At 36.4% G+C, this 18,215-nt stretch overlaps 1 protein-coding gene across 1 annotated transcript in view; it reads left to right on the forward strand.

Moving 5' to 3' along the window:
* Window positions 1–18,215, forward strand: part of Il1rapl2 (interleukin 1 receptor accessory protein like 2) — a 1,146,491-nt gene that overhangs the window by 692,845 nt on the left and 435,431 nt on the right. The window lies entirely within an intron of this gene.

The following is an 18,215-nucleotide window of genomic DNA, read 5'->3' on the forward strand; positions in this document are numbered from 1 at the left end:
ACCCTAGGCTGTAGTGAAACTGTACCATGAAAAACAAAACAAAGCAAACTATTAGAATATAATTTCCAGAAACATGAATATATGGTATTATGTATCTTAAGAAACCATAACAAAAAGCTACCTGCTATTGTTCATGATCAAAACTTGGCTAATTTTCTTATTAGCCAGTTGAATGTTCCTTACGTAAAATGTTTGGGACCAGAAGTGTTCATAGTTCAGATTTTTGGTTTTGAATTTTGAATAATTTCATATATATAATGAGATATCATAGGAACAATACTCAAATCTATGTAAAATTCATTCATGTTTTAAGTATACCTTATGTACATAGTCTGGCAGTAACTTTAGACAGTATGTTACTGTGATCTAGTACATGATCCAGGTGTGGAATTTTCGTCTGGTATCATTTTGGCACCCAAAAACTTTGTGATTTTTGTAACATTTAGATTTAGCATTTAGAAGCTGTAATAATTGACTTATGACTGATGTCCTTAGGCATTACCTGTTTAATCATCAAACACTGGCATTAGCCAATTGGTTAAATATAACCTCCCCTTGCTAATTTTGGAATATGTTTTTTTTCTCTATTACTTTTTTAATGGTTGGATGAGCTTTTAGAGGAAGTATTAAAATCAGATAACTATTGATATTCTGTATTCAGAGTTAGAACCCATGTATTTAATTACACTGCTGAACCCCCAGATTCAGTTCACTAGTTCACTGTGCATTTAAAAATGAGGCTTTTAATTTGTTTGTTTGTTTGAATTTAGAGAATATCTTCTGTTAAAGTTTATAAAGTACTTGGGATTAGAATTTCATTTTCCTTCACTGTACGTGCTTTCAAAGTACCTACCATATTAGACTAATCCCAAATAGTAAATGTCTTCTTTTGGTTAGTCTACAAAATCTTCAACATGAAACAGACTTCTCTTACATTCATGGAAGAAAATTAAATCATAGACTTGCCAGTTTATATCATTAATAAGTGATCTGACCACACACAAGGTATGCTCACTTTGACTATAACCACAGATTCTTATCAGATGCATGCAGAGCTCTTGTGTTTGCTAATCATTTACTAAAGTTTGTAATTTTGTAACCTTATAGTATTTGGCTTATTTGTAGGTTTAACTAAGATAAAGTAAGCTCCAAATCTCTTTTACAACATTATCTAATAGATCATAGTAGCAATAATTTGTTTCTTTAGTCATATTCCAGACACTGAAAAGGCAGTAATAGAGATACTTATTTTGCATATTTTATGTGATTTTAATTTAATTGCTCTAAACTTGTAGAATATCTAAACTATGGGATTTAATTTTCATTTTATATAGTACAGAGGCCTTAGGTATTTAATATGTATAAGAAATCATGTGGAAGGACCCAGGAATGATAAGTATGAGACTCTTTAGATACAGAATTCTAGACCTCTTGTTTCAGGTTATATTTTAGTACGTCAGCAACACAAAGAATTTATCTTTCTGTTCAGGTAATCCTATTATATACCTTCCAAGGAGCAAGCATTCTTTGAAAAATACTTGAAGAGAAAATAGTGCTGAAAACTCATAGTAATATATTTGATTTCCTTATGAGTGTGTTAGGTCACACACATAATATAAACAATTTCATAGGGCACGAATAGTTTCTTTGAATTCCTAAGAGCTATCATGAAAACTCTGGCCATTGGTAACCAAGGGGAACATACCAAGGAAACATGTGGGCAAAACAAGCTCAATCCATAAAAGCATTCATTTATTCAGTTATCATTTAGTCACAAATTTAAGTATATATTACACATCAAATAATGATCTTGGATCTAGAAAAGTCATTGAAATTGTTCATTATTATTTTCAGGTCATTGGTTATCATTTAGATGAGCAAATAAGAAGTTTATATTTTTATTCATATAGTTCAAATGTTATAGTTGATGGAGAAACAAGGTTTCATGATATGAAAGTTCAACATGTTGCTCTGTGATAGTTGGTTTTTTTGTGTGCAGTATTCTATGTTCTATATACTCAGCATTCTGAGAGCAGTTACATCGATTTTTAATTGTAATCTAAATATAATGGTAGGATTATTTAAAGAGTGACCTACTCATTGTGAGTGGTACACAGATACAGGGTAGAATTTCAATGTGGAAATAACAGGACTTTTACATTATAAAATTATGTAGATTATGGTCATGTTATATGGTGTGTTATAAGCATGCATATTTTATAAGATTGTCAAAATTTCAAAGGTTATTCTTTGACTGTTCTTTTAAAATGTATAAATATGGGGCTGGAAATACTGCTTAGTAGTTAAAGTACTTGCCTGCAAAGCCAAAGGTCCCAGGTTTGATGCTCCAGTACCCATGTAAAGCCAGATGCACAAGATAGCACATGTGTCTAAAGTTCATTAGCATTGGCTAGAGGCCCTGGTGTACCCATTCTCTCTCTGTCTACCTCTCTCTCCTTCAAAGAAATAAATAAAAATAAAAATTATAAAATTTATAAAACTGAAAAATATGTTTTCCATAAAACTAATGTACTGCTATGGTCCATAAGTACTAATTGCTTTGAGTAACAAAGTATAAAAATATTCAGTTATAAGTTAGGATGTAGTCATTTGCTTAACGAAATTATTTCCTCATATGAAAGAACTTCCTGCAATATTTCCTTATATAGCTTTCTTGCTGCATTACAATCAGAATTGACCTAAACTCAACTTTCTGCACCATGTTTGTTCTATAAATCATAGCATACCTGTGTAATATTATTGTGGAAAATTCACTTCTTGGAAGCAGCAGATCAATGTGAAAGAATATAGAAAAGATAACATATACAATTACATGTTAGATTATTTGCCAACAAGCCTACAGTTAAGTTTTATTTCCATTTTATTTTTTATGTGGATATATGTATTCAATAGGAAGTTCACCTTTACTCTCACACTGAATTTGTTCACAGGGCTAGATGAACTGATGATGAGAGACAGAAGAGTTGGTTCTAGGAGATGAAATTATAGGTCATGTGATAATGGAAGAAGGAAGAAAGGAGTGAGAGAAGAAGAACGGGATATATTGAGATGAGAAGAGAGGGTTTTCCCTGAGAAGACTGAGACAGACATAAATTATAGGTACTTCCAAAACTGAACAGAAGTAGAAACCTGGCATGAATCGACTGTATTTGAAAGGCAGTTCACCATTCATGTGACAAAGCATTGAAAACATATGCTTTTTTTTTTTTTTGTATACTTTGACAAATCCACATTAGCAATTGAGGGGGAAATCTTCTCAAAACTCTAACCTGATCTCTGGTGAATATGCAAAGAATACTTGTATGAGTTCCCTTTTCATTGCTGGGACAAAACCCCCAACCAGAAACAGCTGGAAAGAAACCATTTATTTCAGCTTACAGTTTTGAAGGGAAAATTCATCATGGTGGGGAAAGCATAGCAGGAACAGGAAACTTGCTCACATTTTCATACATTAGCAGCCTGTAAGAACCAACAAAAGTGAGCTCACTGTACTGGCAAGGGGGCTGGAATATAAATAGTCAAGGCCCACCCCCAGTGACACACCCCCAAGGCTTTACCTTCCAAAGGCTCTGTATCTGGTGGTCAGTTATTAGACCTAATTACAAACTCATGGGCTTATGAGGAACATTTTGCATTCAACCCACAATAGAGCTCCTGCATGACTTTTGTAGATAATGCTAGATTTCCTGATTGGGAAATGTTCATACTTTTAGGATATTCTCTTGACAAATTGCTTTCTAAATGACATTTAAAAATTTTATTTTATCTTATTTTATGTATTTGAGAGAGGTGGGAAGAGAGAGAGAGAGAGAGAGAGAGAGAGAGAGAGAGAGAGAGAGAGAGAGAGAAAGAATGGGCATGCCAGGACCTTCAGCCACTGTAAATGAACTCCAAAAGCATGTGCCACCATGTGCATCTGGCTTACTCAGGTCCTGGGCAATTGAACCTGGGTTCTTTGGCTTTATAGGCAAATGCCTTCACCAAAAAGCCATCTCTCTATCCTCTGAGTGACAATTTAAGAGAGGTTGATTGTAAGATATCCTTAAGAGATGTGATACTGAGTGACTACTGAGTAATAGTAACAAGGAACTCTATATACACAAAGCTTGGTATGACTACAAAGTGGGATTTGGGATCAGTCTCTGAAGGTGTTTAAATTTATGACTTTAGAAGTGCTGCTAATTCTACTCTATGAAGTTTAACTTCAATGTCTTCTTGCCCATGCCATAGTCTGTCAAGAGAACTTTCTTCTGGTGTGGAAGTGGCAGATATTTACATACATAGCAAGATGATTCACATTCATGATGAAAACAGGTGTTTGTGGCCCATACAATAAGTTCCCTGTTGGGCTGGAGAGATGACTTAATGGTTAAGGCATTTGCTTGCAAAGCCAAAGGATCATGGTTCAACTGTCCAGGACCCAGGTAAGCCAGATGCACAAGGGGGTGCAAGCATCTGGAGTTCTTTAACAGTGGCTGGAGGCCCTGGAGTGTCCATTCTCTCCCTCAAATAAATAACTAAATAAAATATAAAAAAATAAGTTCCCTGTTAATTCAGAGACACTGAGGCAAGGGTGAATTTATAATAGTAACATGGGGCAGTATTGGTGAAATAAAAAGATGCTGGAATTTTGACTAGGTAAATACAATACAAAAATAATTTCTACACCAGCCACTACATCATATTTTTAACAGAAATTTCCATAGAGCTATACATCTGATGATAGCTCACCATGTGACACAAACTGTGCAAACCATTTTTCATTCACTGTCTCATTTAATATAATAACCATAACAGGAAGTAGTTACTATTATTGTCTTTGTTTTATGCAGTAAGAAACACTAACTTAGAGAAATGATCTAAGGTCATGTGTGTCATAATTAAAAGAACATAAATATGAATGTAATTTTTTTTTCTCTTTATTTTTTACTTTTTTATTAATTAGTTTTGTACTCAGCAAATACAGTCATTTTGGTACCACTGTTAGGCTCATCCATGTCCTACCCCCTCCCCCTGGCCCCTCCTTGTTGAGGTATGTGGGTCATGCATTCTGAAGTAGCCCACAGTAATGGGTAGGATAAATGTCTCTGCATATCATGACCCAACATGTTGCTCTGCCATTCTCTCTGCCCTCTCTTCTGCAAAATTTCCCTGAGCCATGTTGGGTTCATTTTGGGTCTGCTTCAGTGATGAGTGTTGGGGGCCTCTGGGTCCCTGGATATCTGATTTGGTAGGAGTTGATTTTTCTCTGTGTTGATCTCCTTCACCCTTGTGCTGTTACCCTGTTCACCAAGAAAACAGCACCCTAGCTTGTTTCACCAATTGTTCTTAGTTTTAGCTGGGGCCCTTTTGAGGTATGATGGGGTGGCTTTCTCCTTAGGATCTACATCTATCTGAAAAAGAGAAGCAGATTCTCCAATGGAGAGTAAGTTAGCACCAGACAAATGAGATAACCCTTACTTTTTATAATTTAATAGGTGTAGGCTCTCTTGTAGCCCATTATTGGTGGTACCTTGATAATGGAGAGCTGGCTCATGTTTGGATATGGTTCTGACTTGTTTCCCAGATCCAGCTATGAGTCCCATACCACTGAGGGGATCAGTTAGCCAAATTAAGAGTAGATGGTTTCCCACCATGGCTGTGCACCACTATTGCACTTATGCGAGCATCACGACAGGTTAAGTAGGTTAGACCATGATTTTCTTGGACAGATATTGGTCATTTTCTCCCAGTCGCCCATGTGGCACCTTCTGGCACTAGATGTGCTGACTGTCTGAGGACTGATTCTCTTCCAGCTTCCAGCCATGCCATTCCATTTTACATGTCAACCGTGTAAGGTGTCTTCAATAATTTCCTGTTAGAATTATATCTAGTATAGGGTGCACATGATGTGTTTGAGCCTAGCTCTCAACTCTCAGTAAACACATTAGTTAAAAATTATTAGGTATAGGGCACTGAATTCAATCCAGGCTTGCAGTGATATCAAGAAAACAAATGAGTTTAAACACACAAATCGAATTTAGCAAACTCCCTGACATTGTATCATAGCCTTAATAATAGGAAAAATGGATTCAAATGAGTTTCATTACCTTTTCAACAATGAATCTGAGTGTGTAATTGACTCAGTCAAGAAGGTTTTAGTTAAGTAATATTGCCTCAGTTGGCAATGATCACTTAAAACATAAAGCAATGGCTGCTATGTACAATAAAGAGCCCATTACCCTGATTTGTTCATGTGTTTCTGAAAACAGCAGAAGTACTCCCTTAGAATCTATGGCAACACTATTTGTTTTCACTACAATTATATTTCCAAACTGGAAATATATGAGCGTACAATTTTATAACATGCTGAAAGAACATTTCCATGGTATTTCTAAAAGAGAAGGGGGGTGGAGGACAGGAAGGGAGAAGAGAGGTTCTCTGATAATTTGCTTATTTGTTAGGTCAAGCCTAAACATTTTGATTTTTTTTTGTAAATCAAATCAGGACAACTTACTGCCTATGATATTCTAATATGTATTGTAATTTTATAATCATAAGATGGGATATATTTTGAGATATTTCTTAAGCTTGTACAACTAGAGAACAGCCCCCCTTAGAAATATTAAATATGTTAAGTTTTCATAGCACACACTTTTGGAATGTAAATGAGTAGCTAAGTGAGTAGCAATTAGTGTACCTAGTTCTTTTGCTTTCAGTAGGATGCTAAATGGACTTTCAGTTTATAATACATTATAATCATGTTTTGTTTTCTGTTGTGTATCTTTTTTTTTTTCAATTAGCCTGAGAGCTCTTTAATGGAAGGGATTTGTTTTGTTCCCAAATGTTGATAATCTATTCAAAACCTTCTACATTAGTTTGGTTAGGTGGTTACTTAATTGATGAGTACTTTGGTCAGTAAAAGTGAGTCAGCTTTATGTCGGTAGAGCTCTTTACAATTTCAAAAAACATTCATTTCTTGGATCCCATTCTGTGGCTTACAAGAATTTTGAGGGCTGGGCGTGGTGGCACACACCTTTAATCCCAGCACTCAGGAGGCAGAGGTAGAAGGTTTACTGAGTTCGAGGCCACCCTGAGACTCCATAGTGAATTCCAGGTCAGCCTGGGCTAGAGTGAGACCCTACCTCAAACCCCCCACCCAAAAAAAAAAAAATACTGAGGACTTAGCTACAATGGTGACACTTCATACTCAGCTCTGATCATGATATTATTATTATCATTATTAATTGTAGTGATAGTAGTTGTAGCAGTCAGGTCAGACATTGCTGGTAGAAATCACCCAACCAATAGCAGCTTGTGGGGGAAAAAGAAGCTTGTTTTGGTTTACAGGCTTGAGGGTGACACTGCATGATGGCAGGGAAAATGACAATATGAGCAGAGGGTGGACATCACTCCCTGGCCAACATAAGGTGGACAACAGGAACAGGAGAGTGTGCCAAACACTGACATGAAGAAACTGGCTATAACACCCATAAGCCTGCCCCCCAACAATACACTACCTCCAGGAGGCGTTAATTCCTAAATCTCCATCACTTTGGAACCTAGCATTCAGAACACCTAAGGTTATGGAGAGACCTGAATCAAACCACCACAGTAGTATTAATGTTTGTAGTAGTAGCATCAATATTTTGTACCAAAGCAAACTATTGCTAAGTTTAAGTTATTGGGGCTATAGAGATGGCTTAGCAGTTAAGGTCCTTGCCTGCAAAGCCAAATGACCAAATTTTAATTCCCCAGGACCAGGACCCCTGTAAGCCAGATGCACAAGGTGGAGTTCATTTGCAGCAGCTGGAAGCCCTAGCATACTCATTCATTCTGTCTCTCTCAAATAAATAAAAAAATATTTAAAAACAAAGAAAATTGAAGTTATTTATCCTGAGTTGCAGAGATGGCTCAGTGGTTAATGGTACTCCTGACCCTAGTCTGATCCCCAGCATCCATGCAAAGCTAGATGTAAAGTGGCTCATGTGTCTATAATCTGAACACACCTACACTAACAGAATGGAGAGCCAGGAGAATCACTAATTTTGTAGGCATGTTCTCTGGCCTTCTTAGTGGCAAACAGAAGGGGAGTAGAATGAAAGCAGGGAAAAGGGTAGAAAGAAAGGGAGAGAAAAGGAATGGAAATGAAAAGAAAAAAAAAACAGAACATAGGAGGAAACAATAAAAGACACACTGTCTCAAACAAAGTGGAAGGAGTGTATCAACACCCAAGGTTGTACTCTGAACTCTAGACATACACTGTAGTATGCATATGTCCATACACAAGAACACATATACATATACACATACTAAGGTAGCGAGCAACTGAGAAAAACATCCAATATCTACCTTTGACCTCCATATGCACATGAAACCATCCCCAATGCACATGTGCCCATATGCATGCAAACACTGAGCACACATGTACACATGCTAAAAAGAAAAGAAATTATTTATCCTGGAATGGCAGCTGATTAATAGCATAGATAGGACAAAAACTTTCATCCCTTGAGTCCAGAGCCATGTATAATTTGCCTCACTCTTACTCTAGATGAAGTACCGTATTCCTGGGTTGTGGGCCAGAAGAAAACATATAATCACAAGAATATGCTAAAGTTGGTCATCTAGAGCTCAGTTGCAAGGGTTCCTCATATTTAAAATTTAAAATTCTCATGTGCCCATCCATTATATTTTTCTATTTTTCAATTTTAAAAATAAACATATCTGGATGGGTAAATATAAGTAACTAGTGAATTAACTCTCTAATCAAGTGCTTTTAGCATCTAGCCAAGTCCTATATATGAGTGAAGTAGATCAGGAGTTCACAGCAGCAGGGAGTGGGGAATTGGGACATGTGAACAGTAACAGCCCAGTCCTAGCTGATTGCTGCAAGATGGTCCTCTAATTCCTTTAAAAAGAGATTCTAGTGCTGGAGAGATAGCTTAGTGATTAAGCACTTGCCTGTGAAGCCTAAGGACCCCAGTTTGAGGCTCAATTCCCCAGGATCCACATTAGCCAGATGCACAAGGGGGCACACGCATCTGGAGTTCGTTTGCAGTGGCTGGAGGCCCTGGTGCGCCCATTCTCTCTCCCTCTCGCTGTCTTTCTCTCTCTCTCTCACTCTCTGTCTCTCCTCCTCCTCTCTGTCACTTTCAAATAAGTAAATAAAAATAAACAAAAAAAAAATTAAAAAGATTCCAGAAGTCTGTATTTTATATGGAAATGACTAAATTACAATGTACTCTAAAACCACATAAAATATGCACCAAATTCGATTTGGGAGTTACCAATTCCAGGACTTTGCCTGAAATGATTTGGTCCAATAGGAGTTATAAAAAAACGGCAGACTGCGTGACTGGAGCAAGCTGTGATCCACTATTTATTTCTCCTGTAGTGAATGGGAAAAAAAATAAACTATGGATTGGCCTAGAGAGAAATTAATAGATAAACTGAGAATAGTAATCAGAAACTACCCTAATCACACCATCCAATAGACTGCTTAATCCAAGTAGAACGTGAAGAACATGATTTATATATATAATGCTATAGGAGGGATATTGACAACTTGATCACCTTAGAGAGAAAAGAAATTTAGATGATGAAGCAATTTTGTCTCAAATGTTTCAGAAGAATAAATCTCTGGGTATAAAGTATCTGCCTTATTACTGCCCCAAAGCTGTGTGAGGTGAAGCCCCATACAAAACAAATCATTGACAAATGTTCTTTTTCTTTAATGTTCTTTCTGAGCAGCCAGTCAACATGATCTGAATGAGTGTGCCCTGATTATCACAAGAAAATGGATCTGGTTTGGACCTTTTCTGTGACTTAATTAAGAAAGACCTCAGCAGTCAATAGTTCTTGGCTGCATTAAGGGAACTTTCACATGACTAACTGTGCATTTCATAATTAACTGTTCTTTTGCACAGTTGCAAGTAGAAAAATCTCAGGACCCATACTGGCTGGCACCAGCTCTATTGCCTTTCCTTCTACACTGTCCTCCCCTTTTCTGGATAATCCTGGTCTTTTGTAGCATCCATAGCTCACCCTAGGTAGCATCTTTGACCTTTATGTACTTGTTTTATGTTCCACTATCCTGTCTTCTTACTATCTCATCTCAGATATTCACTTTCTGCTGCTGCTACTTAAATACCACAGTGAGTTTAAGAATTTGTGACTAATAAAAGTCAAAAATGTTTCACTTCTCAGATATCATATTTACAATTTAATAGATAGTTCAATTCTGTTACTCGTAGGCATGACTAATGGTGGAACTTATTCTCAACTTTCAGGGCCTGAGGGTGTTTTTCCCAGAATGTCACAATTCCTGGCCTGCAGGTTTCCACTTGTTCCTTCTAGAAACAAGGTCAACCCTATTCCTGACCTTGAGGAACTAGGAAGGAAAATAGCCTGCTTAAAATTACTTCAAGGGAGAACTTGGGGTGTAAGGTTAAAGAGCGATTTTCCCCTCCCTCCCTCATCACTCTTATTCTATCTTTCTGTTCTCTGTATATTTCCTTCACTGTGCCATAACCTTTGACACAGGGCTATCTGTTAATCCTATTAGTGACAGCCAGGGTTAAAGAGATAGCCAGTTTCTATCCTAGGAGAATGTTTATGTCATGTTTCTATGCCCTGTAGGGAGATGAATGGACACTTTGTGCCATCAGCTAGAAAAAGAAAAAAAACAGGCTTGTTTCTGTGCAAAGTCAGAAACTATGAGCAAGTTCATTCCTATGGGTTTATTTCACAACTAGCCTTGCAGAATCACAAAATGAAGAGCTGGAGTAGATGTGTTAGAGCACATGACAACAAGAGCTGGCTAATGTGCCCACTTTCTGGCAGTCTGGCTCTTTGGTTCTCCCCCAGCACCAGATGACTCTCATTGACTCTCCTGGCTGGCTTCTCTGACACACAATAAGGGCTGGCAGAAGAATTTGGGGGTAGGGTTTGTATTTAAACACCTAGGTATGTAGGTCCCTAGCATAAAATGAGTGTAGGCTTTCTTAATGCATTATGCTTACTTGTAAACAATTAAGTAACCTTCTTTTCCTCTAACTTGAGAATAATGATTGGAGCAAGCAAAAAATAGTCTGTCAAGCCACTATTCTGTTGCAAACAAAATTAGGGTTGCCATGAACTAGATACAGTTGAATGAAAGGGACCCCCAGTCAAATAGCATTTTTATTTTGCCAGACATTATATTTATATTTATTCAAAGCTCACAATAACCTTTCAACGTTAGTCAGGTTTTCTGCGTTTTATAAGAATGTAAATAGAGAGTTAGAATGATACATAACTTGTCTATGATTAGATTACTAGCAAGTAATGGACCTAGACTCTGATCCCACACCAGTTCAAAACCTTGCTCTTCAAGCAACCTGCTCCAAAGTACATAAACGATCCTACACTCAGCAATGTTCAACAAATGGCACAGTTCTCTTTTCTGCTCTCCTGGCTATTTCATGATCTCCATTGCTCTTTGTCTATAAGCATTTTAAATTTTTTAAATTTCTTTTTAGTCCCCACAGTCTTATCTTAGAGTCACTTTTCTTTTCTCCTGGATGGAAGTTTCCATCACATTGTCTGATGATAATTTGAAATTATTGCAAAGATCTTTGTTTAAGTCTCATCTTCAAAATTAATGTCCTCCAAGACTTGCTGCTCTCCAGAGATTTACCATAACACTCAGATACTATATATAATTCTAAATCTATGAACAGTGTTCTTTGCTTTTACATATGTGATCTTACTTTAAAATCATGTAAGGTATATCATTTTGCTCAAATTTACAAATGTAGCAATTGAAACTGACAGTTTTTCTGTGTACTACAGCAACTGTGTTGTGTTTCAGCAACTCATGTAGCTGCTTTTTTCCTGTAGCCTGAACATCTTCCACTAGTCAGTGCTTACAGGATTATTCACTTTTTAATGGTGACTTGATCTGATTAGAACAGAATGAGTTTTCTTATAAGTAGAAAGATAGGGCTGGAGAGATGTCTTAGCAGTTAAGCACTTGCCTGTGAAGCCTTAGTATCCCAGTTTGAGGCTCCATTCCCCTGGACCCATGTTAGCCAGATGCACAAGTGGGTGCATGCATCTGGAGTTTGTTTGCAGTGCCTGGAGGCCCTGACATGCCCATTTTCTCTCTCTCTCTCTCTCTCTCTGCCAATCTCTCTCTCTGTTTGTCGCTCTCAAATAAATAAATAAAAATAAACAAAAAATAAAAAAAATAAGTAAAAAGATAAAGAGCCAGTCGTGGTGGCGTACATCTTTAATCCCAGCACTTGGGAGGCAGAGGTAGGAAGATCGCCCTGAGACTCCATAGTGAATTCTAGGTCAGCCTGGGCTAGAGTGAGGACCCTACCATGAAAAACCAAAAAAAAAAGAAAAAAATAAAGAAAGAATGAATGAATGATAAATAAAGCCATATCCTGAGCAAAATATTGAAAGGAAGATGCTTCTTCTATAAATATTTTATTGTCGACCTACAGAGATATACATAATTTACCCTCATAAAACCCACCCAAAACCCTCCTTTGTCCATCTTCATCTATACTCCCTCCACTGAGCATCTACTTCTTTCTGAATAGTCCCTCTTCCAGTTTATATTTTGATGTAGAAGAAGATACTTTCAAAAGATGTACATAAAGACACACAATGAGAAGTCAATAAAGCAAAGGATGTAACTGGAAGACTCTAAAACATTGGTCCCATGATCCTTAACTCAGAAACAGAAAATAAAAATTTAAAAACTGATTCTGATAGTTGCTGTGTGACTTTTTAGAAAATTAATGTACCTTTAAGAAGCTCAGATTTGTATTTTCATATGGAGAATAAAAATAGTTTTGTCATGATGAGTTGAAAAACTATATAAGAAACACACAGCAGTGATTGGGTAATAACAGGTAGTTGAAATGATATTATTATAATTGGTATTATGGTCATAATTGTAATTACTGAAAATCTTGCAGAGGTGACCTTATAACAAATTTACCGTAAGAAAGGAGACTGACAAATCGTCTAATACAAATTGTTGTTGTTAATAAATAGGGTGCTTCATTTACAGGGGATGAGTTTTGAAGACTAAGAAGCTAACCAGAGGCTATTCAAATCGCAAATAACAAGCCACATATTTTAGGCAGAACTGTTTCATCCAAGCAGATGCAATCATGTGGAATAATTTGTCAATTAAGATGGTCAGAGCAAATATTGTTGTCTGTATAATGAGTTTTTGAAGTCATCAGAGACATTTTAATGATGTGTGAGCCAAGAGTGAAAAAGCTGCTGTGACAAAGCTGAGGTGGAAATGAGTCCTAAGGACAAGCATGTTGAGGGGACTGGCCTTTTCTTGTCTAATATTTCATTATATCATGATAACCCATCCCTGGTGTTTCATAAAGGCAGTTAAATGTCCTCTTTTGGCTGACAAACAAGAACATAATTCATCAGTCCAGGTCCATAAATCATTTCTTCATAAGTGGTACTTTATAGCAAAAATGTCTCCTTCATTTGATACCACGTTCCAGAGGAGGATCAAAAGGAGCAACTGGCAAGTGTCAGATGCAGAAGTCTTAGTGATGAGCTACATGGGCACAGGTCTATAGGGAAAGAAAGTTGACTTCTTTCTGGGCTACTTTGCCTTGATCATCCCTGACTGGCCAGGGGAAATACTCACTTGTATGTTTAGAAAGTAGAAATCATTTAATATGATTGTTTGGATCTTTTATATTAGAATCTATACACTATTAGATAATTCTACATGTGTTATTGGAAGCAAAATGAAGATAGGAATAATATTCAGAAGTTATTAGAAAAGTACTCTGAATGGTTTACCAATTTTTAAACTTTTTAAAATTTATTTGAGAACAACAGACAGAAAGAGGCAGATAAATAGAGAGAATCGGTGTGCCAGGGTCTCCAGCCACTGCAAAACGAACTCCAGATGCATGCGCCACCTTTTGCATCTGGCTTACATGGGTCCTGAGAAATCGAACCTTGAACTGGGGTTGCCAGGCTTCACACAGGCAAATGCTTAACTGCTAAGCTGTCTCTCCAGCACCCCTACTTTTAATAGTCAACCCACCATACATTTATCATTATTTAACTTATCATAATTCTAACATAATAGTTGCATGAGGAATAACATTTTAAAAAATTATTTCTGACAAAGGACATTTAAAATCCTAGTTTAACTACCTAGGCCCCTTGTTTCTAAAATCAAATGGTTGCTGATATATTTATGTATCTCTGTATGAGCAAGATTTTTTCATAATGCTATATAATTTAGCTCTGACTGTCATGTAAAATGAAAAGTAAAAAAAAAGACATTTTACAACAAGTGAATAAATATTTATCTATTGCACTGATTACCTATGTATTATATTTAGTAGCCTTTGAACATACATTCAATCCTTACTGTTCTAGGTAAGTACAGGTGAAAAAACGTAAACATTGTTGAGCTTGAGATACAATGGGAGAATAATAGATATCAAATATGTAGAGACACAGATAAAGGAATAATTTATTTCAGTAATAGTAAGGTTGGCTGGGATTGTAGTTCAGTAGTAGTGTGCTTGCCTAGCATGCATAGAGCCAACCCCAGTACCAAAAACTAATGGCAAATAGCAAACTGGTTTTGGGGGACAATCTACTTGAGGCAAAAAATAACATGTAAGCTGGATGCTGAATGTTATCAAAAAACATCTGAAAAAAATATTTTGTGGAGTAGGAAATATTGACAGTGGTTTAGACCCAAGGCATTGTAAAAGAGACAGAAAATATGGACTGCTTACATAGAAATAATTACTAGTTTTTTTTTATTTTAGTAATAGAATATACAATGTATTTACTGAGATGAAGAAGAGCAAAGAGAGTCAGACTTTGTGGAGAATTTGAAGAGTTCTATTTTAGCTGTGTTTTATTTGTGATATCTATTAGTCATTCCCGAGAGGATGTTGATTAGACATTGGATATATGAGTCTGACATTCAGGGAAAAGTGTGGGCTGGAGAAATAAATTTCAGAGTTGTCTGTATGGTATATAGAGAAGGATACAATGAAGTACTAAATTGTGTGGGGCAGTTGATTGCTATAGGAGATCAATGCAAACTGCAGCTGCTAGGCCCTATGTTACAGATCTTCCCAAGAATCATGGCAGTGTGAGAAAGCTACTTGTCATGATTTTTCCAAACCTCATCAAATTGCTAAGTATCAAGCATGATGTTTCTACCTATATTTTGCTGATATGTGGGGCAATATCCTGCATTTAGCTGACATTTGAATCTGTTAGAGTTAAAGGAATGAATATAACTGAGACCATGTTAAAAATCCAGCCACTATTAGATAAGCCAGGAACCATATTCATTACTGTATATCTAATATTTTGATCTTTACCATGGGCCTGAAGAGTGCAGTCCCACATTTCTATGTAAAGGTCTCACACTTGAGAAGTTATACAATTTATCTAAAACCACAATGCAAGTAAAATAAGATGACCCACTGTTATTTCCACATTTGAGGAAAAGTAACTCAGAATTTCCTTATTTATTCATTTATTTATTTTGCTATTTTGAGATAGGGTCTCATTCTAGCCCAGGCTGACATGGAATTCACTATGTAGTCAGAGGGTGCTCAGGGTGGCCTCAAACTCATAGAGAGCCTCTTACTACTGCCTCCTGAGCACTGGGATTAAAGGCTTGTACCATCATGTCTGGCATAATTCCCTTTTTAATAATTTTTATTTTCCAAGTCTTTTTCAATTGAAGAAAATATGAAGATGTATTAATTTGCTGGCAGAACTGCGTATTTTGGGGAAAAACAAAACTCTAGACTGGACTGTTCCATGGGTTCTGTCTCTAACTACTGGGATGCAGCTTGCTATTGAGATACATATTGCTTGCTGCCTGCTTGCCCTAGTGGTTGTCAAACCTTTTGGATATCCTATTCTGAATTCTTAGTTGGAGGTCTACTACCAAAAGGATGGCAACTCCCTATGCTTTTACAATAAAAAGAGAATAAATCCTGATCTATAGTTTGTTCACAATAAACATTAGCTATAATTATAAACTTCATCTCATTCAATGACTTTCTTAAAAGGCAGGTGAAGTAGATGCTATTATTTTGCTATTGAAGACGTCAGCGAGATTATGTAAATTTTCAAAGGTCACACAGCAACAAAGGGCTGAAATGGAATTTGAAGGCCAAACTCTGATTGTTAGGCATATGATTCTCATATTCTCAAGTTTAATAATTAAGTGGAGCCAGGATACTTCATTGGATGATATTGAGACCTACTTTTATGTAGAGGTTGACCTGATTGCTGATGGACCTTGGCTGTCAGGAAGAACAGCTGATGTTCTTAGACTACTAGGAGACACATATGAAAACATTATGTTTTGTTCCTTACTGATGCAACAGTTTCTGCTTCTCAACTCAAAGTTCGTAAAATTGTGAAAAGCCCTGATCCTTATACCTGTATTCATTGTAGCCCAGAAAGTTTGCGCTCCTTTGTGTTTGATTTGAGCACATTTATTTCTTAACCCTTTTTAAATTTTAACTCAATCCAAGGAAATTTTTCTTAGTGTCTTTTTTTTTTCTACTGAGACAATGATACTTACTGATGCATTGATTGTTGGGAATATTTAGGTAAACATAAACACATCATTTTTCCCTTTTGATCTTGAGGGTGACTAAAGTTAAGGAAGCTGTTTGAGAGATAGCTAGTATCAGTTTTGGAAATTTTGTGGAAGAGAGCATAAATTTATCCTGTCTTGTCATGTAAGGTTCGTTTTTAGAGTTATCAATCAATTAACCTTTATCTTCTTGTTATTTATTGTAGGTACATAGAATTTTCATGTACTCAGTAATATGTACAAACTAGAAATCGCTTCAAGAGTATGTAAGAGGGACTAGGGAGATGGTAAAGTTTTTGCCGTTCATGAGGCTCTGAGTTCTGATCGAATGTCCAGTATGGTGGTGCATGCTTATCATCCTGCACTTCTGATGTGAAGACAGTCAAGCTCTGGGGCTCACTGATGAGCTGAACTGATGAGTTTTTCGTTCAGCAAGAGACCCTGCTTCAAAGAATAAGGTATAAAGTGACGGAGAGAAACCCCTAACATTGACTACTAGCCTCCACATGCACATACATGTAAATATGCCCACATACATATGAACATGCATATACATGCCACACACACGCAAGCACATGCCAGAAGATAATGGATAAGAAATAGAAAGAACTTTGATGAGCATGTGGTCTGAATCCCTCATTCTATAGAAGACAGCAGAAACCCAAACCCATTTTTGCAGTAGCTAATTTGGGACCTTTCCCAATGCAGCACTACTTCCTGCTACTTTCAGCCATTACAGTGTCTCTCTAACTTGGTCCAGAGTCTGCCTTTGAGGCTTTTTATATGCCAAACTTAATCAATGTCTTCATTATAATTGAAATGTTTAAGTAAAATTAATTTAAAACCTTCTGAGAGTCCTGCTGATCTAATTTATAAAAGCTATCCAGGCAAAACTGTGGAAATATATGGGGTTTTTGATATTTCCTAGAAGTCATTAGCTTATGTTCTTCAAAAACATGCAGAATTTATATCAAAAGCAGATAATGTTCAGACTAACCTTAACATGCTCCATATTTATCTTCTTTTGATTAGATCATAAATCAATTTTCTAATCCAAAGATGTTTTCTCCCTCAAACCCTGCACCTTCCTTTGTGATTATGTGGACTAAAGAAAAATCAGATAATAGACTGCTTTATGGACATTAAAGTCTATTAGTAGGGAGATTGCAAAAAGCAGAATTGAGAAACTTGAATTATGATGGAATGAAAAAAAATCACAGAATTTAAAAGTCAGAATCATTTGATTTTAAATTTTCTTTGCTGAGGCACCCTGGGACTATTATTAAATTTCTGAAACTCACCACTTCTTTATGTATTTGTATACTTTTACTGTGTAGAACTGTTGGGAAAATTTGAGCTTATAAAATAAATTGTAGATATTTATGCCACTCTCATTATCAATATGCTTATTATTTACAGTTACTGTTGATGGAACTTCTATTAGTATTAGTCTCACTGCTACTGCTACAATTATCTATGGGAAAGGTGGCAGATACCCTAGAATAGTAATGGGATTATTACTTGAGATGGCATAAGACAGTTATGGGGGGACACCATTTAATAACAATATAATCCAAAATCT

The sequence above is a fragment of the Jaculus jaculus genome, chromosome X (genome assembly GCF_020740685.1).
Source record: "Jaculus jaculus isolate mJacJac1 chromosome X, mJacJac1.mat.Y.cur, whole genome shotgun sequence".
NCBI lineage: Eukaryota > Metazoa > Chordata > Mammalia > Rodentia > Dipodidae > Jaculus > Jaculus jaculus.